The sequence below is a fragment of the Tupaia chinensis genome, unplaced genomic scaffold (genome assembly GCF_000334495.1).
Source record: "Tupaia chinensis unplaced genomic scaffold, TupChi_1.0 Scaffold000350_1, whole genome shotgun sequence".
In the NCBI taxonomy this organism is placed as follows: domain Eukaryota; kingdom Metazoa; phylum Chordata; class Mammalia; order Scandentia; family Tupaiidae; genus Tupaia; species Tupaia belangeri.
In genome coordinates, this window is record NW_006159844.1 from 2,266,959 (window position 1) to 2,284,270 (window position 17,312).

The following is a 17,312-nucleotide window of genomic DNA, read 5'->3' on the forward strand; positions in this document are numbered from 1 at the left end:
CAACCTATTATGAGATTCTTAATTTGGCAGACAGGCTGCATTATTTATGCGGAACTGATAAGGCACAAAACACATGGTTGAGTTTCCTGAGGAATTTCACTATTTAACACCTCCAGGGAGTTGAATTTTTAAAGGTTGTACAAAGCTTTCTTTGTTCTATTTATGTTTTGGAAAATGGCATGAATTAATGGAAAGCAGAGAATATGTTTGTACCTATCTTGCAAGCATTTGGTATATTCTATAAATTCAAGTATTATAATCAAGTATTTAATGCTCATGTCAATTTTTTGTCATCTTTCTTAATCAAAACTAAGAATTAAAAAAAGAATCCATCCTATTTTTTTCTTTGTTTTTGGTTCTTTATCATTGCCTGAGGACGTTTGAATTCTAAACATCACAGATGCATTCCTCATAAATTATGACACTCACTGATACTCCATTTATTTGAAAAAAAAAAAAAGATTTCTTAGAATTACCATGATAAGCAAATCAAGATTTATTATTGCTCCCAGAATTATTTGGCATTCCCTGCAGGGTATGCCAAATCAGGTGAAATAATGACAAATTCCTATTTTTAAATATGTAAATTTTAACATTGTACTTGTTAGTATTGCATGGATGTGATATACATGTTATGTTACAAAATTTACTTCCTTCTTAGTGTAACAATGACTACTTTGCACTTTTATACACTAATCAAATTCTCAATTACTGATTTAGCCAATTGCTGTGTTGAATAAGCTGTAATATTATCAATGTAAATGTATTACATTGATATATGTTGGATTCATTTTAAACTCTTAGGACAAATTGGTGAAATTTTCTGTATTAAATTGCTATGATAATAAGGTCATGCTTTTGTGATGTTTAAGTTTCTGGTTGAATGTTAAGCACATTTTAACATTTATTTTAGACCACGAGGACATGATTCATGACATCTGCTCTGTCAATCATTAAGTTGAACTGTAATAATAGTTTAGACATCAGGAAAATCTGATCTTCAATAGGAATTTTCTTTTTAATTTTTTTAGATGGGATTGAGAATATCACAAGTGGCCTAAGTCTTTTTAAAAACTTAATTTTTTTCTTTTTATGAGAGTGAGAGATGAGAAGAGAGAGAGAGAAAGAGAATCACCCTGAACAGGATCTCATACTGCTATTCATTCCCAGCCCCGCCTCTTCACCCTGAAATTCTTCCAGCCAATCAGGATCATGACTGTACAGTGCCCAGCTTGTACAGGCCACAGAACTGAGCTAACAATTTTTCATATGGATCCAACTCATGAAGAGTAGTCTTTTGGGGCGAGGGGGACATGGTAAGGGAAATCTGAGAACTGTACCCTACCTTGGTTGTAGAGGTAGAAATAAGAGAACATGTGTGTTGAGAATATTATAATTGAGTGGTTATTGTGCTCAAAACAAGATATAGCTCCATTCTAGTCATAACAGGCTATCATAGTGATCATAGTAAAAATACATGTGGAGGTATTTTATTTATTTTTCAATTTTTTAAAATAAAATATTTCAAACAAACAAAAATAAAAAATGATATCTACCCATGTATCTGTTTTAAGAATTTGTCATAGTTGCATCTGATCTCTCTTTCTCCCAAAATACAATTTTATAGTTACATCTAAATCCTAGTATTTCATCACTTTTATTCCTCTACAAAGATAGTCACTATCCTGGAGTTGTAGTATGTCATCCCCACATATATTTAAATTTTTATTTGTTTTCATAAACAATATATACTATTTTGTATTTTAAGCATTTATATGTATATATATATATATATATATATATACATGCACATATACTATATATATATTATATTACATATGTATCTATTTTGTGATTATATTGTATTTTTTCAGACATTGTTTTTAAAATTTATCTATTTTGACATATTTACATACCATGTAGTGTTCCAGTGTGTTAATAAACACTAGTGTATCCATTTTCTTACAATGGATGCTGTCCTTTTTGTTTATTTACTTAGTTTTTCAGTTGTGCAGTGTACGGCTTTGCTCAAGTCTGGTTTAGAGACATTCAGAGCACTACGGCTAGAGACAGGGTATTTCACTTCAAAAGGCTGTATGCTAGCTACAGGAAAATCAATGCACAATTCTCTGCATTTCTATTTCTGCTTAAATCTTTTATTTTAATTTCCTCTATGTATATCTTGGTTAGTTATGTTCATATTAAACTTTGTCTGCTTAAGGTGAAGATCATACATTTTTCAATTAAGTGCTATACTGCCACCACAAGTGGTGAGAATGATAACCATGCAGTGAGTTTTCTAAAAGTTAATGCTTTATAGCCCTATAGAAATACATTCTTACTAAGTTCAATTCACTGCTTTAGGTATCTTGTATTTTTATACATTTATATTGTGCTTGGCTTACTTTATAACTTAACAGTGTTAGAAAGAGAGAAGAAATCACTTTTTTTTTTTCTATTTTAGTTGTGATTTTCTAATCTATAGTATGAGGACAATTTGAAGCCAGTAAGGCCTGTGATAAAGTAAAAGAATCACATGATTTATTGAAGGAGAGAAAGCTATTTGCTAGTGGAGGCCATTTAAAGGGTTTAGAAAAATAGGTTGAGATGATTTCATACCATTTGATTATGGTTGATATTATTAACAGAAATGAAAAGTAGCCTAAGTAAACACTTTTCATTGGGTAAATTTAAATATCTTCCGTCTCACACATTAGAAATGAAGAAAACTGCATTTCATCTGCCATCCCGCTGGCTGACTGGTCCTGGTATGAGAGGGCTGCTAGAAACTGCAGGAGGATGGACCCTCCCTGCCTGTTACATTCTGACAGAACAGCTCAGTACCCAGCTATGAGCCCACATGAGAGCATGATCCAGGGCTGGCAGTGGGCTAGTGCTATTTTACCAGGAGCTTTCCAATGGCCGGGTTGAAAGCTGCGAATGAGATGCAGTTGCCAGTAGTCTGGAGGGTTAATGAGCATTTCTCCGCAGAAATCTGGCCTCTGAGTGGATGAGACAGGAAATTTTTAAAGGAAATAATTGACTCACCATTCAATTGAAGTTAAATTCCAACCAGCTTTCATTGTCAGTCTATCTTTCCTCTGAAATTCAGGACATCTTTTTAAGAAGCAGATCAGGAGCACACTCCACAGTGTATCCTTTGTTACATAAACAGAGGAAAGGGCATTGGTGACCTCAGTCTAGTCTGGAAGGTTAAATTTTTTTTAAAGACAAATGTTTAATTAAACACAATTACTTCTGCCATATGGGAAGAAAAATTTTAAACTAAGATGTATGTAGCCCAGATGGGCTAAAAAATCCCATGGCCTAAAACACATCCCATGAGGATGGAAGGAAGAGGGCTCATGGGTCTCTTGATACAGAGGCACTGATAGGCAAGTTTTTTCTATCTTTGAAAACCATGACTACCTAACTAATTGTAGTTTTAGATTTTAGCAGTTATAGGAAACAAGATTCTCTCGGTGATTACACTTGTGGTATAAAATTTTCTGTATGGAGGTTCCTAAAGAAATTAAAAATAGAATTACCATATAACCCAGCTATCCTTCCTCTGGGTATATACCCCAAAGAAATAAAACAATCACTATTCTCTTCTGTTCAATGTGTACTCCTCTGTGTTTTGCACAGAATTTATAATAACTAGGATATGGAAACAACCTAGATTGTCTGTTAATGGGCAAATAGAAAAGAAACACACACACACACACACACACACACACACACACACACCCCTCAATTTACAAAGGGCTATATCCCAATAACCCTATCTTAAGTTGACAATAATGTTGTCAAATAATGTAACTAACCTAGCAAACATTATAGTCTATCCTAAATGTGGTCAGAACACTTACATTAGCTTACACTTGGGCAAAATCATCTAGCTCAAAGCCTATTTTAAAATAAAAAGTATTGAATAGTTCGTGTAATTTCCTGAATACTGTACTGACACTGAGAAACAGAATGGCTGTATGGATACGAGAAGTACGGTTTCTACTGAATGTGTATTGCTTTTGTACCATCATAAAGTCTATAGGTCATAAGCAAAACCATTGAAAGTTAGGGACCACTCATTTAATAAAATATTATTCAGTCTTCAAAGAGGAGATCCTTTCACTTGCCACAACATGGATGGACCCGAAGGACATTATGTTAAGGAAGGTAAGCCAGATACTGAAAAAGAATGCTACATGCTCTCACTTAAATGTGAAATGTTTTGGGTCCTGCAGTTGGCATAATGGCTATGTCAGTGGACTGCCATGTAGTTGACCGTGGTTCGAGTCCCAGACCTGGTGGCTTAAACTCATGCCGGGTATGCGTGCCTGTGTGCCCAAGATTCCAAGAGGAGAATGGAGGAGAAGGGATTGCAGTGTGACCATCCCCTTTCTGTCTCTCTGTTGCTCTCTGTCTTTCTGTCCCACAACCTATGGCAAAAACCTCTCAAAAAAAAAAAGTGAAATGTTTTAAAATATAAATATATGAATACAGAGATAGAGAACAAAACAATGGTTACTAGGGATTGGAGGGAAGGAAATAGGGAGATGTAGGCCAAAGAATACAAAGCAGCAGATATAGAAGATGGAAAAGTCTTAAGATCTAATGTACAACATGAGGCTGCAGTTAGTAATGTGTTATAGGCAGGAATTTTCTTTCTTTTTTTTTTTTTTGGGGGGGTTTTTCTATAGGGGACCAGGCGCTTGCCAGACAGACAGACATAGAGACAGAAAGCGAGAAATCACCCCCCAGGGGGGATGGCCACGTCGTAATCCCTTCTCCTCCATTCTCCTCTCCTATCTTGGGCACATACGCACATGCGTCCAGCGTGAGTTTTAAGTCACCGGGTCCGGGACGTGAACCGCGGTCGACTACGTGGGAGTCCAGCAACATAGCCATTACACTAACTGCTGGTCCCATAGGCAGGAATTTTGTTAAATTAGGTTATAGCTGTTCTTTCCACAACTGGGGATTGGTATGTGAGATAATGGATGTTTATTTTTTTCACCGATTGTATCTATTTCACTATTGGGTCATCAGGAAAATCATGAAGCATTTTTGCATAGAAAAACATAGAAAACTATGTCGACTTTCTCAACAACCTAATATATATACATCCCATGACATCATGTTGTATACCTTAAATATATACTATAATATTTACTAAAATTAAAAATATATTTATTAAGGCCTAAACCAAATTTCTAGATGTCACCTGCACCCCCAAAAGGCAAATTAGTTATAAATTCATTAATTTATTTTTTAGAACCCCAGTGAAAAAGGAATTATTAGGTCATTGGAAAAGTCATGATGTATTTTTCTTTGTTTTTTATGACTTTTCCTATGATCCAATAATTCATTTTTTGAAAGATTTACTACAAAGAATACTTAACAGGTGAGGTTAATGGCATTCTTCACAATTGACTAACCTTGGGAAAAACTTATTTATAAAAGCATAAAAGCACATTTTATAAAAGATTTCTTATATAATATGTTGGAATAAAACATAGGTACATATTTAGTTACTAAAACACCTATTTTCAATTCCATTATGTATAGATGATATTGTATGGAACCCCTGCACTCAGAGAATATTATGGCCTCTGGACTAAATAGCACTCTTCCCATCCTCATCAGGAATCACTTGTCGGCTTCAAGCATCTTAATTACTCAGTCTTTCGGGTTCTTTCTCCAAGGCTTAAGGCTAAGTATACTCTGACCTCCCACTTTGACAGATGAGCTTATTTTCTCACTGTTGACTTTTTTCTTATTGCTATTATTACTATCAAAATCCCAGTGAGTTGTTAAAGAGCTCACTGTTTTTTTTTTTTTTTTGGAGAGATTTTCGCTATAGGGCGTGTGCACTCGCTAGACAGAGAGAGAGAGAGAGAGAGACACACATAGAGACCGAAAGCGAGAAATCACCCCCCAGGGGGGATGGTCACGCTGCAATCCCTTCTCCTCCATTCTCCTCTCGGGATCTTGGGCGCGCACGCACATGCACCTGGCGTGAGTTTTAAGCCACCGGGTCCTGGATGTGGTCGACTACATGGGAGTCCAGCGACATAGCCATTACGCTAACTGCTGGTTCCCTTAATGAGCCCACTTTTATGGTGCTAGGTGGAATTACTCTGCTGAGGAAGAAATGAGTAAATACATGCAAAAATCCTTAAAACTATAAATGACACTAATTTTAGCTGTTGTAAATAGAATCTATATTCTGGGGACCAGCAGATGGCATAATGGTTACATTATTGGACTCCCATGTTGTCAACTGTGGTCTGAGTCCTAGATGGCAGCTTAAAATTCATGCTGGGCGTGTGTGGATGCATGCCCAAAATCCCGAAAGGAGAATTGGAGAAGGCATTGCAGTGTGGTCATCCCCCGGGGGGATGATTTCTCACTTTTTGCCTCTCTGTCTCTCTCTGTTTTTTCAAGTGCACATGCCCTATAGCAAAAATCTCTCTAAACAAACAAAAAAGAATCCATACTCTCAATGATTTTAAAAGCAATCAAATCAATGAGGCACATTTTGAGAAGTAATAGAGTAAAAATATTCCCTGCAGTGATCCTGCTGCCCCTGAGTAGGTAGGGTAACTTCATAATCATGGACAACCAACAACTTGGAAATGTTTTTCTTCTTAGAGCTATAAATGTATGTTTGAACCGTTCAGGAAATCAAAGCAATACAAATGTATTTGTTCATCCCCACAATGGCTGGCAATCTGTGAGTAGTGTGTGAAGATGTTTTTTAGTCTTGGAAGTTGTAGGATAATGGAGTTTCTAGCCCAGCAGTTTTATTTCAGAGAGCCTGTACAATTTGCACGTGTAAAAATAGGCATTCTTCTATTGAGTCCCAGAGGAGCTTGATTTCAGCAGTACCAGCAGCTTCACGGAAGTGCACAGAGCGAGATTGTTCTAAGAAATGCTCTCTGAAAATGTCACAACGCTCTCCTGTAGCATGGTCATTTGCTGACTATTTTTTACATTGTGTCTAGCCTTCTTAATACCAAGACTCTCTGTAAAATGCCAAAGATATCTCTCCAAAAATACACATGAATCAGTCATTTGCATTGGCTCATAAAACTCTTTTGCCTTTTCAAAGAGCACTGGGTTGGAGACAAGGACGCCTTTCTATCTTTTCACTGAGAACTACTCACTCAGAACGCCATATAGTTTCCCTAATTTATTTATGTGAGTGCATCAGGGGGCGCTGCTCTCTTTGCACTTTGAAAGACTGAAAATCTATTAAGCATTTAAATATCAACCATCCTGCTCCCTGATATTTTATATGCTTGGCGGAAGAATGTTGCGATTATCTGTTAATACTTTCCCATGATCAGCCCTATCCAGGCACGAATAGGGATTCATTTTCTCTTTAGCTGATCATTTCTTTTCACACTTCTATTAGTTGACTTCTACTGGAAGCAGGTTTTTTCCCCTCATCTCCATTTTAATCATTACCACCATAGCTCCTTTGATCTCCTGTCTGATTCTTTATCTTTACTGGTTACAATCTCCCTTTTTTTCTCTGACTGACTTTTTCTTTTTCTCTTTCTTCTTTTTGCTTTTTCTCTCCCTTGTGTCTTATTTCATGATAGTTGTTTCATCATTGAAGGCTGCATTTTGTGCACAAGGGGAAGAGAAGCTTATCTTCCGTCAGTGTTGTGTGCATTGAGCATAGCAAGTCAAGCACGAATCTTCATGGCTGGGTTCTTTCTTCCTACACATTCAAGGCCCTTTGGGAGGCAAGTATTCCTTCTGGAATAGAGCAGTCCAGAACCCTCATATGTGCAGAGGATTGGTATCTAGACTTTTGCTGCTGGGAAGAGATAACACAGAGGTCAAGCCTTGCAATGTTAGGTGAAAAACAGGTGAAAGTGATACAGAGATGAGGCACTGATATTCTCAGTGGCTCAGGCAGAGACTCAGGGATTGATGGTACACAAAAATTAAGAGTAAGACCAGGAGGGGACCAGCAGTTAGCATAATGGCTATGTCGCTGGACTCCCATGTATTCAACCACGGTTCAAGTCTCAAACCAGGTGGCTTAAACTCACACCAGGTGCTAGTACATGCATGCCCAAGATCCTAAGAGGAAAATGAAGGAGAAGGGATTGCGGTGTGGCCATCCTCCCTGGGGGAGCGGGGTGATTTCTCTCTTCCTGTCTCTTTGTCTCTGTCTTTCCCGCAAGTGCACGTGCCCTATAGCAAAGAACCTCTACAAAAATAAAATAAATAAATAAAAATAAAATTAAAAAAGAGTAAGACCAGGAGAAAAGGTGAGAAAAAGGCCACAGTAGGGTAAAAGTAGAGGTGTTGAGGGTCCATGGGCTTCTTCAGGCCCCAAGAAGGCAGAGGAATCGAGGCAAGTACCCTATAGATTTTAGGGAATGGTATTGACTGCTCCTTCATTGAAAATCTGAAAAGGGTCTTGCTTTGGAATGAATCTCAGGAGCACAGCATCAGGCTCTGATAGGTATTGGTGGTCAATAGGTAAACTCTCAACAGAACTGACACTCTTCCCTGTGATTTCCTCTGAAATATATGATCTGGGCTGACTGTCCCCCACACCAACATTTTAGATTGGCAGCAGAGTAAGGTTCAACATTTGCCTGACATTTGGTCCTGAAAGGCAGTCACAACTCCCTCAAGAGGATTGAGACAGACTAACAAATTTTTACTTTATCCCTTTCCTCATGTTATTTTACACAGGTTAACTATTAAAAGAAGTCTCTGTTGACTGAACTGGGAAGCAAGGAAAGTATAACTCATACGAGTTGACTGTAAGAAGTATGAAAAAAATTAATTATTGTCTTTTACAAAAGTAAATGCTGATTCTTAAAGTTTTAAAAATTTAGTAGCTACTTATCTTCAGGGATATGTCTGTGATAGGAGATGAGACAGACCAGAAATATGGAAATAATCATTTTAACCTATGTGTGATTGGGCATCTGTCCTTGTCTAATAACGCATAATGTGCAGACACCAAGACTTAAAGAATTCTGTCTCTACCAAAGAAGGAACTGAAACCATTTTAATTTTAATTTTAACATTCATTCTTTATCATTTCCCCAGGGTATTTTTATTTCAGATGGTTCATTCTTTTTGGAACCCATAAGTCTCCTTAAAAAATGTTCAGTTTGGGGAAGTAGAGACTCCACACTGAATCTTATGCAACTCTTTTCCTGGCCATAGAATATTTAAAATGATCTCAGAGGAGGAATGAGTATTTTGCATTTTACTGCCTTATGCTCTGCATTTTAAGAATAATCCAAATAACTAAAATGTGTTTGCAGTAAAGCACCCCTGCCTACTTACAGTGTCCTTGAATGCCACTGAATGTGTCATCAGTTTTCTAATACCAGTAGCTGAGAATAAATCTAAGTGCCATGAGGCTATAAAACATAAGTACTCCCAATAGTAATACGAAGATAAATGCAGAGTCATATTACTAATACTGCCTCGAGGTAGAACTCTCTGCTGGAGCTTATCGTGTGTTTAATGAAAGATACAATCAGACAAATTAAACTCCATATATTTTATTCATGTTAATGCAACTCTTCTTTTAGTCATATGCTTCCATGAAAGGCCAGGTTGCATCGCTACTGTCTTTGACTCACCCCACCTGTCCACTTGTCCTTCTCTGAACAGAGTACGGCCCACCCCTTCATAAAGGCCTTAGATGAATGGAATGAGGCTGACCTGGAGGAGACTGGAATTGACTGTTGTCTTGTCAGATCACCTAAGCCAACCATAAGCATCATGTCTTTAATCTGTAGTCAGATCAGAGTCTTGATGACTGGAAAGTCAGGCAAGGCAGGCCCAGTAGAAAGCAGGTTTCTTTGCTGGTTCTCACTGCTGGTCCTACTGATGTTGAAAAGGAAGACTAAATTTCTGAAAAGATTTTCAGTGGAGGGAAAGAAAAAAGAACACAAGCTTCTATAGGTTTATTTACAGAGGACAGCTTGTTAAAGCCTCGTTGGTACATTGGCTAGCTTGGCTCTTTCTCCTTTCTCTCACTTCAATCGATTGAAGAGGGTAGGGAATAAGGCTGAGCTTTCACTCAGCATCTCTGTCCTAAGTAGAGGTCTCTCTGGATACCGGTGTTTTGTTCTATAATTTTTTTTTTTTTCAGACAGTGTGGAGCTAGATTTGGCTTTGTGGCTCAATAAGAACCTTCTCTTCAGAGGTAAATTCTGACCTTTATTAACATGACAGAAATGTTTGTTCTAGTGCCATCATCATATTTTATGCTATGCTTTGTTTTTATTATGTAAAAATATTTTATTACATTTTTTTCTAATGATTAATTTTGTCCAATACACTCAGTCCTTTACTTTTTCAGCTCATGTGTTGATGCCCTATGAATTTAAGATATGCCCTTTTAGCTCTCCTCTCTCCCTCACTTTAATGTCTGAATTTAAATTAGTGTTTATTCCTATATGTCTCGTGTTATTCCTTGCTTTACCCTCTTTAAATATCTTTTGACTTCTTGGCTGTGAAAGATCAGTCTACTTAAATTATATGCCTTTACCTCCCTCTTCTCTTACCAAGAGCTATCATTTTTATCATGTTCTACATTGTAGGGATTAAGGCATGTACATTAGAATCTATAAGCAAAAGTTCCCATTTGGGTTTGAGATCCTGGAGTTAAATAGATTTAACAATCACAGCTACGCTTTTTCCCATGGAAAGCTAGAGCTTGCTCTCTTTTAACTTTTTCAAGATGCTCAGGGAATGTATATTCATCACATGTTTAAAAAAATGTGTCTTCTGCTTTTATAGCTGATCTACATTTTGACTGGATACATAAATCTCAGTTTATTCTCTTTCTTTAGGGACTTTGTAAGCATTGCTTTGTTACCTTTGGGGAACTGTTGACAGATTCTTCTTTGTTTCAAGATACATTTATCTAGTAATTGACCCACAAATTTTACCCCTAGGTATTTACTACCCAAGAGACATGCAAATATATGCCCATAAAAAGATTTGGATATGATTCTTCATAGATGCTAGAATGTGTATTTACAATAACCAAACACTGGTGGTAGCTCAAGTGTATGTCAACAGGAGCATGGCGTATTCAAACAATGGAATATTACTCAGCAATCAAAAGGAACAAACCACTGATACCTGCATCAACATGGACGAATTTCACAGACATCATTTGTAGCAAAAGAAGGCAGGCATAATAGTGGCCAAACGTAGGTTTTAATATAGCCCCACAGGAAGAACACCACATGAGGTATCCAGAGACCTAGTTCTTAAGCTCTAATGTAGCACCAGTTAGAAAGGTAACTTGTGAAATTCTGATCTTTCCAGGTTGATCTTTTGTCATTGATAAAAGGAAAAGGTTAGATGAAATTGTTTTCAGCTTGATTTTCTAAAACCCACAGATTTGTTTATACTCTGCAGTAACATAACTAGGAATTTTGGAATTTATACACTAATCGGGTCTTCTATCTCTTATAATATGTGAGTTATAATCTCTAATGACCTCCAGTCTTAACACTATGATTTTTTAAACATTTGTGAAGAATCACTATATACTCTGAAAATGAAAACTACAGGGTGTTAGTGAATAAGATCACAAATTACATCTCATTCATTGGTCTGTTTTATTAGTACTCCTTTCTTTTTAATCATTTCCTCTTCCATGTGCAACTTTTTCTTACAGTTTTTAAATGATCAAGTCTATGTTAAGTATCTGTTTAGGAACTCTATACAGGTCTATAAATCAGTTCAATTATTGGTTAGAGACTTGACTTTATTATATTTGGTTTCTCTTTAACAAAACAAGACAAATGTGAAAGGCTTCTACTCTTTATAAATGAACTTACATTACCTTCCAATTAATATAGTTTCTTCACATGCCAAGTTTCACTTTTCTCCAGTAAGATCTCTGTTCATGAACAAAATTGGGACTCATGAAAGCTATAGCTCTTAGAGGGGAAAAAAAAAGAGGATAGCCATCCTCTCTATGGATTTTAATTATTCTTAGGACATGCATAAAGGCCAGTTCAAAGCCATAATTCGGATATAGTTTTTGGCTATTTAGAAGAATTCTATTTACTTTCTACAGTAAATTTGTTTGGTTAAATTAGTATCCCAATATGATTTAGTGCCTCTGAAAAACCCTGGATTTTAGTACTACTGCTATTATGATCTGGAAAACTTAAATATACAGTCATACTTTGGTGGGGTTTTTTTTCACCACTAATTATATTTAAGAACAGTATTCTATGTTTGTCAGATTCTAGAAACTAAACCTCATACAGGCGAAAAGTAGAAATAACTATCCTATTTAGGTTAGTCCAACAGGGAAGTTTTCTCCAGTTCAGAAATGATTTTCATTCTGATCATTAGGATCTCATTTATAACTGTCTGAGGGTTATAGGACAGGCTGTCCTCCTTTATTTCTAGTAAAGGAAATTGTGAAATAAAATGAGAGGATCGGCATTCTCCATCCTTGGAGAGGGCCAGTTTTTCAGAGCCAACCTCCAGATCTTTTTGAAAGCATTCAAAAGGCCTTGGGTGGAAGCCTCTTTCCTGGACAGAAGTATATTCTGTGACCTTTAGGCACCTGTTCTGAAGATCTGGCTACTCCTAGAGATCACTTACTCCATTGTAGAACTTCCTCCCCTGCTGTTTGTGCATCTTGTTATAGGCTGTCTGTCTCTTAAAGGTGGAGACCTTATTGTCTACTCTGCTTTCTTCATAGACTTCATTCAGCGGTTCATATACCACAGGCATCCATTAATCATTTTTTAAGTGACATTTCCTCTAAATATTGTTTTTTCTCTAAATGCAAGCTTCACTTAGCCTCTTTCTTAAAATAAGGGAAAGATCTATAAATATATTTCTGGGAAATATTCAGTAAAGATGTAAAATTTTATTTATAATTCAGTGGTGAGTCCTTCTTGTGTTGAGGAGAGTGATAATAAACTAGATTACATATTTGTTCCAATCCTGCATCTTTTCCCACAGTCTTGCCCTTTGCTGTGACTGAGAGTTCCTCCACTGGGGCTGTGGTGTATTTACTCATCCCGCTGAAGGCGTGAATTGCTTTGGACAGCACGGCATGGGTGGGGATGACCGCGTGTCAGTTCTGAGCTAGGTTTTAAGAGGCAGTACGTTTCAGTTCTCTCCATGGCACTTTTGTCATTATCATCAGAAAAGCATGTCTCTGAGAGGCTGCTGATGCCAGAGCAATGAGAAAATCTGATGCAGAGGCTCTGGGACCCCCAGAGTAGCAAGTGTGATTACATTTGCTTATTGTTCACTGCCACTGTGTTTTGAGGGTGTTAGTAATTGAACTCACCTTCCTGAAGTTCATTTTATTGGAAACCCTCTCAGATATGGCACACGGGTCAAACAAAGGGCTTTTTAGCTTGTGATAAAGACACTTTCCACTCTGGCAGGTGTTAAGTATGCATCTTTATTTAAGAGTCAGTGGCTGGATGATTGAGAAGTATAAAAGCATGGAGAGTGATGGTGATACTAGAGACAGTGTGGGAGGAGAGTGGGGAATATGGGAGGGTGAGAAGGAAGGAATCAAGGAGAAAAAGAAACAAAAACATTTAAGGGACAAAAAAATGAAAAATTATCTCTTGATAACGTCTATGATAAATTCTTTGACTGGACCGATACGCAGTGTATTCATGGTGGGAAAATTCATTTGGTATGCTGTAATGATACACAGTGACTAAATGCAAAAAACAATTAAAATGATAAAAATAAATCATAAGTAAAATTAAAGAAATAATTATTAAAAAAAAAAAAGTCAGTGACTGCATGACAACCTTGTGAGATTTCCTAATCATTTAATGTGCTCAAAGCAGCACAAAAGGATCTCTGTGGAAGGGCCCTGGGTTCGGATCCTGGAACCTCCCTGAGCACACTCGGAGTATGTGAAGCCCCTCATCTGGGCCAAATGGAGGCTGATCGCACTATGAACACCCTGTTGGGGTCCCTTTCTCTCTGTCTCTTTCTCTATCTCTTTCATTGAGGAAAGAAAGAAATTTTAGGGCATATCCATTATATGGTAACTACATAGTTCAAGTGCTGGACTCTAGCAGCTTGAAAAATACACTGGGCATGTGAATATGTACCCCAAATCCCAACAGGAGGGAAAATAGAGAAGGGACTGTGTGTGTGACCATGCCTCTTGGAGGGGGGGGTGGTGCTGGTCTGTGGGGGTCCTGTCTCACTTTCCCTCTCTCTCTCTATCTTGTCTGGTGAACACCAAATACTGTTAAAATAGAGAGAGAAAAAAGGACCTCAGTGTATGTTTAAGACATGCATGTTCTATTATATTTTTCTATGAAGATACAAAATGATGCAGTTCAACTTTGTAGACTACAAACACACGTCCCAGCCCCAGAAAATCTGCATAGGTGATTTGACCATTCTAACCACAGTGCAGACATAACCTTCGAAGGAGATAACATGAAGGGGAATGCATAGAACTTAGAAGGACTTCTCGTCCAAAGCACCCTAGAAAAATATGTGTGTGTGTAATAGAGAAAGAGAGGGGAATATATGCAAAGTTCACAATTTAAGAAACAGTTTTGGGGAAATAGTGGCAGAAGCAAAGTGGAGTGTAGAACAAGTGGGAAAGAAACCACTGATGATCAGTAATATGTAGACAGGAAAGAAAGAAAAATAATGATAGATGTGCAAGTACCCCATTTCCAGGATAGAGACAACCTATACACTTCTAATCTCTCAAGGCCAAAGGCAGACAGCCAAACAACTTATCTGTGCAGAAAGAAAACATCAAAAAGGGTCAAAATGTGCTCTGACACCACTTGAGAAGATAGGCCAGACATGGTAGAGGCAGACACTGGGAGAGACACGAGAGGCATGCTGATGGGAGGGAGGGTGGTGGGGCAGGCACGGGGTGCAAGTCGTGTACCTCATTCAGCAATGAGGACAATCATGTTTATAAAAGTGGGAGTGTTTATCAAGGAAAGGGCAATCACAGAGTCCTGCTGGCAAAAATAAAGGAGAGAGAGAGAGAGAGCGAGAGCGAGAGCGAGAGCGAGCAAAAAGCTGGGAACTGGTCAAAGAAAGCACCAAGATACAATAACAGTTTGGAGTAAGAGTGCAGTACTAATAAATATCAAATGAAAAAGTTAAAAGCAAGCAAACAAACAAAAAGCCCCAAACACAACACTGTGAAACTAATAGAAGCAATAAAAAATATTAACAATGGTAGCAAGTTTGATTTTCTTTTCTCCAGGAAGAAATTCTTGGATTTTCGTGGCGTGTGTGCAATACTCTCTTTAAGCAATCATTGTTCTTTTTCTTTCCGATATTTCACATTATTATCTCTTTTAGTTCAAAAAATGTTGTATTCCAAAGAATTTGTATGCTTATACACATATATCACATACATGTGAAATATGAAGTACAATATAAAATGAATACCCACAGATACACTATTCAGACCAAAGTACACAAAGTCATAATAATTATGTATCTACCGGAGTTTTGTTCCTGTCTGCCTTCCCTCTGGCTCCCTCTCACAGGTAAACGTTATCTTGAATTGTCATTTTGCTTTTCTCTATGATGTGTTCCCAGTGAGTCATTAAGAATAGCCATATGAAGGGCCAGCAGGTGGCTGGATCCCACACGGCTGACTGTGTAGTTTGAGGGTTCTAGGATTTCCCTATCAGGCTGAGTTGGATATACTCCAAAACTTATTTCTCCTTTTCAACAACAGGAGAGAATAAAATCTGAGAGTCAGTTCATTTTCACATTTCTTTGTCAGCCATTCTCCCGTGGTCTAACTCCTCTCACCATACTATACCCTGGAATGTCAACATGGTTATTGGCATAGCTGCTCTACTGACCTTCACACAAATGGACTCCCCTCTCCAGGTGGTCTAATTTATAATGCCAGACCCTTCAGGTGAGATGTGATGCTCAGGATAACCCTGGAGAATTGACTTTGAGGATCCAAGACTATCACATAGCCAAAGCAAGATGAAGGCTGAAAAACAGGGTATATAATTAGAAAAAGAATATTTTATTACTCCCTGAAATGTATTTGCAATCATAGACAAGGGCACTTCGAAATTTTGTGGAGTAATGGGATTAAATGAGTTTATTTTGGTGCAAAAAAAATTGAAATTCATCCAAAAAAAAATTTTTTTTTGGAGAGGTTTTCGCTATAGGGCGCGTGAGCTCGCCAGACAGACAGAGAGAGACATAGAGACAGAAAGTGAGAAATCACCCCCCAGGGGGATGGTCACACCTCAATCCCTTCTCCTCCATTCTCCTCTCGGGATCTTGGGCACACACGCACACGCGCCCGGCGTGAGTTTAAGCCACCGGGTCTGGGACGTGAACCACGGTCGACTACGTGGGAGTCCAGTAACATAGTCATTACGCTAACTGCTGGTTCCCCCATCCAAATTTTTTTTAATAACACACTTTTTTTAGGAATTATCTGAAAATCTCTTTATAAACACAAGCAAATCCATAGCTCCTTTTGCCTGCTGGGTCCACACTTACTTTGTAAGATTTACAGATACCTACATATAAAGCCATCATTATTTCTGCTTTCTGGGAACTTAAGTTGTTTTAAAATTTAATTATTAAATGACTAGATATTTAGTAATTACTTAATACTTAAAATTTATTATATAACAGTATATAGCTGGGAACAATTTTTTTTTAAAAAACTATTGAAAAAAGAAAAGAAAGGACAAAGGAAGGAGAGAGAGAGGGAGAGAGAGAGGGAAAGCCAAGGTGAGAGCCTGTATTATATTTCATAGTAAATCATTCTTCACATATATCACATACATGTGAAATATGAAGTACAATATAAAATGAATACCCACAGATACACTATTCAGACCAAAGTACACAAAGTCATAATAATTATGTATCTACCGGAGTTTTGTTCCTGTCTGCCTTCCCTCTGGCTCCCTCTCACAGGTAAACGTTATCTTGAATTGTCATTTTGCTTTTCTCTATGATGTGTTCCCAGTGAGTCATTAAGAATAGCCATATGAAGGGCCAGCAGGTGGCTGGATCCCACACGGCTGACTGTGTAGTTTGAGGGTTCTAGGATTTCCCTATCAGGCTGAGTTGGATATACTCCAAAACTTATTTCTCCTTTTCAACAACAGGAGAGAATAAAATCTGAGAGTCAGTTCATTTTCACATTTCTTTGTCAGCCATTCTCCCGTGGTCTAACTCCTCTCACCATACTATACCCTGGAATGTCAACATGGTTATTGGCATAGCTGCTCTACTGACCTTCACACAAATGGACTCCCCTCTCC